Source organism: Apis dorsata, unplaced genomic scaffold (assembly GCF_000469605.1).
Source record: "Apis dorsata unplaced genomic scaffold, Apis dorsata 1.3 scaffold_89, whole genome shotgun sequence".
Classification (NCBI taxonomy): domain Eukaryota; kingdom Metazoa; phylum Arthropoda; class Insecta; order Hymenoptera; family Apidae; genus Apis; species Apis dorsata.
The window spans coordinates 508,642-513,373 of NW_006263387.1; the positions used below are offsets into that span (position 1 = coordinate 508,642).

At 19.2% G+C, this 4,732-nt stretch overlaps 1 long non-coding RNA gene across 1 annotated transcript; it reads right to left on the reverse strand.

Annotated features, from left to right (window-relative positions):
- Positions 1-1,242: 1,242 nt before the first annotated feature.
- LOC102678198 lies at positions 1,243-1,943 on the reverse strand. The gene is made up of 3 exons (XR_004149786.1): positions 1,726-1,943; positions 1,367-1,497; positions 1,243-1,288 (listed from the first exon to the last, which is right to left on the reverse strand). It is a non-coding gene; the product is annotated as an uncharacterized LOC102678198 (long non-coding RNA).
- Between the last annotated feature and the right edge of the window lie 2,789 nt (positions 1,944-4,732).

Consider the following 4,732-nt stretch of genomic DNA (forward strand, 5'->3'; position numbering starts at 1 on the left):
TTGACGTTTTGTCTGATCCTTATTTTGTGAGATGGATGCGAAAATATCATGTGCTGATACTTTGAAAATACTTTGAAAATCAAAAAAAAGAAAAAAAGAAAAAAAAAAAATGCTTTCATGTTTTTTCTTCCAATCACTTTTCATTTGTCTTTTTTTTTCTTATTTTTCAATAATTAGATTTTACTCAAATTATGAAATAAACAATGGTAACATAGTAAATCAAATTCTAATCTAACATCATTTAAATAAAAAACATGTTTCTAAATTCCATTAAAACCTTCGCAACAAAGATTGGTACATATTGGTACAATATTGGTACATATGAAATGTTATATGAAATGTTTTCTTAAATCTATTTTCGAAATCTTATATATTTAACTAAAATAATTTTATTTAATTAACATAATATTCAAATTTTGTTATGTGTATATATTTTTTAATGAATTTTATTTTTTTTTATTTATATAAATTGTTTGATATAATTTTTCTTATATAGTTTTTTTATTTACATATTTTTTCACTTATGTTATTTCAAAACAATTTATTGAATAAGAAATCTTTTCCAAACTATTCTTTTCCAAATATTTTTATATATATTTTCAATAATTTTTTCTATATTTAAATTCATAAGAAAATTTATATTGAATATATATTATATTGAATATTGAAAGATTTTATTACTATTCAATTATGTAATTTGGATCAAATTTTTTCCTTTTCAATAATAACAATAAATATAATTATCAATTTTTTATTGTGAAAAAATTTATTTTATATGCATCAATTTAATATAGATATACATGTGTGTATATATATGTAAAAGACATATTTATAAATATACAAGTAAAAATATTTTATAAAATTTTTCAAAAATCAAGATTATCCTTGATGTGTTTTAATTAATATCTCAACATTTTATCAAAAATTATGTATTTTATTACACTCAGATGTTTTATTACACATATATTGTACATTTTAACATATAAAATATGTTAAATAACAATCATAAGAAACATGATAAAAAATATAAAATGATTATTTTCAAAAATTCAATATCAACATTAACATTAACATCATTCTTATTAGAAATCATATTTTTATTTGAATTTGTTATATGAAATAAAAGAAAGATATGTAGAGTAAAATTGTTTTATCTCTGTCACACTGTTATTTTATATTATTTCTATCTATTTTCATCTAATATAAATTACTTGATAAATTATTAATTCTTAATCAATATTTTTGCATATCAACTTTCGTATTTACTTTGACTTATAAAATAAATATTCTAGAAATTTTCCATGAATATATTCTTATTCGGCTTTATCAATGAACGTACAAAGGGAAAAAAAAGATATATACGAACCAGGAAAAGGAAACTAGTTACTTTCTCTACTAGACAGATCCATGGCTCTGATTTAACATCCGTTTATATATACGCATTTTATTTTGAGTGTTATGCGAGCGCTTTCACGATGTAATTTGCCACTGTTACGTCTAAAAGAAAACAAACATAAATTCGAACGTAATAGGATGCGACATCGCGTAAGAAAACTGGTTATTTGTAAGAGACACGTGCATTCATTCCCTTTTCATATTTTTGATCGATTTTATATTACCACTTTTGGATAAAACATATTGTGTAATATTTTTGGGAATTTTTTAAATTGCTAGAAACGAAAATGATAATTAATTTTAATAAAAATGAAATTAACATAATCTAACCTATATTTTTCTTAAACGAAAGCTGATCACTTTTTCACTCATTAATTCTCTTGCTAGTTTTATATAATGATAATTGGCTTTCATTGATAATTTAAGTCATACTTCTCTTTAATAAAAATTAATTATTTTCTCGTTTCACTTGTTTTTGGACTTTACATACTTATCTTTCAAATATGCATCATATTCATACATATCGATATTTAAGTGGCTGTAGTAGAGAAAATTTAATATATAGGTTTGTATCTATGTGACCCATCGAAATGGGTTATTTCTATGAAAAATGATTTATTTTGCAATTTGAATATTTCAATGAATATTTCATTTTACTTTTTTTTATTTTTACTAAAAATTCATTTATATTTATTTTCTATATATTATTCATTTATTCATGCATTAATATATAATAATTTTTTTATAACTATCGTGTATTGATCATATTATTAATTTACACGATAGTATTCTCTTAGTGATATCGTGATTTGAATTGTTAATTTATAATTATCCTTAAACATATTTAAGTTTATGTTAATATTCTGAATTATTTGCTCGTTTAATATCTACGTATGTGTAGATATTAAATATTCGTGTATCTATTAAAGATTCGTGTCAAAATTGTAATGTGATTTTTGAATAGATAAAAAATTTTTTTATTTAGTAGATTTATTTTTTTGTTATAACATTTCTCTAACGATGTACTGGTTTATATTTTATATATTAGATTGTTATATGTTGTATAATTTTTATATACTATTCATGTTTATTTTCAATTAATTTTTTTCTTTTAGGTTAATAATTTTATTATAAGAAAATTATACATCGTTGATGAAAAAAAATTTAATTATTTCGAAATAATATTTAACAAATATTATATCTATCATTAATTTTGTTATTATTTGATATGAAAAAAATGAGAATAAAATAAAAAATTTTAACACTTATTATAATTTTATGATTAAATTAAATACAATTTTTCTAAAATAAAATTATTTTTATACGTTTCACTTTTTTTGCTAAATAACAATGCTCGATAATAAATATAATATTTAAAATAAAATAGTGTACAATAAATATTTTGTTAAAGAAAATTTATATTTATATGATGACATGAATTCAGAATTATTATCAAAAATCAATCAATGACATTTAGAAATTTATTTTAAAAATAAGTTGGGTAATATAAAAAGAAAAAATTCAGAAAAAATAATTATCAATAACAATGAAAATCATATTACAGTTCATATTACAATTCAGTTGCAATAGCAGTTGATATTATATTAAAATTGAAATAAGAAGTTGCATTTTCGCATTTTTATTTTTTTTTTTTTTTTTTTTTTTTGATCGAAAAAATTATATACTTTCCATAAAAGTATAGATTAATCAAGTTTTGTTATTCAATCAAAGTCAAAGATTTTTTTATCTGTGTTGTTATTTATTAAACTATGAGCAAGAGAAAGTCACAAATTTCGTAATATAAAATTTGTTTTATATATCGTTATGTGATTGAGCATTGGTTAGAATTTAAAAATACTTAGAAATTATTTATCATTTTTTTGTAAAAAAATGTATTTGTAGAATATGATACACAAAAATACTAATCTAATCATCATTATTAATAGTTTAGCATCTATAATTACTTATGTATATATACCATTTAAAGAAATACGCATGCATATGCGTAGGGTTGTAAAATTAATCAAAGATTACGAACATTTGCAAAACGAAAAAAAATATATTCTTAAATGAGATCAAAAAATTAAGACTATGTAAAAATTAAAACTATGTAAAATTTCCATTTGCAAAATATAGTATTTATTATTATTATGCAAATTATTATTGTGATATTATGAAAATTATTATAGTTTCAATTTTTTCTTTGTTTCTTTTTTAATCCATGAAATTATTATAACAATAATAGATAATTATCATATATTTCATTATTTCAATTAATTTTTACATAATAAAAATAATTAATTTTTTATATATTTTTTTTAATTTTTAATTTTTACTCTTTTTTTCCATGCCATTCACTTTTTATGTTTTTTCTTACATTTTGAGATATTTGTTTAATCTCATAGCCAGACTAGATTTTAGTGATACTTTAATTTACGTTTTTGTAATCTTACAATATTTTCAAATTATATACAGTGACCTCCTCATAAATGATAATACATAACTAAGTATTCCATTCTTAATATTTGCTTAACGAAATAATTGCTTTGGAATCAAATCAACCGTGTAATTCGATTCGTTCAATTCATGCTCATTATATTCGTCTGAATTTGCTGATAAAAATAAAACTAAGCACATATATATACATATAAAATGATTTTAAATTGTTAATGATAATATTATAATGTCTAAATCATTGAACTTGAAAAATTATTTTAATTTATAATTAATAATCTCATAGATATAATAAGATTCAATATCTGTGATTTTACTTATTATATTGTATTTTCATTGAAATATGTTATCTTAAGAATTATTAGTAATAAATATAATCCTATAATTTAATACTAATAAAACTAATAATAAAATCGATTAAAATTTTACGCCCTATTTCATGTAATAAATAAAATGTTACATAATTACGAATTTCCTAGATTAGATGCATTTAACGCCTAATCATAAATATCATAAGATATATTATTCCAAATTTTTATTGCTTATATAGAATATGTAAAAAAATATTATATATCCATTACGAATCCTTTTTTTAATATCCTTTTTTCATAATTACAATTTTTTTCATTCTGTATTTTTTCGTATTAATAACGTAACATCTTAAAAATATCAATCACACAATAAACGCTAAAAAATATTTATTTTCAATTTATTTAACATTGCTTCATTTTCTTATTTTTAAAAATAAAAAAAAAATTCGTTCATTTACAAATAATTGCACAATATATAAAGTAGCGTGTAAGAATTCGTAAACACATAAACGTAAAAAAAAGATTCATATTATATGAATAATCTCATATTTAATTAATAAATTTAAAATAAT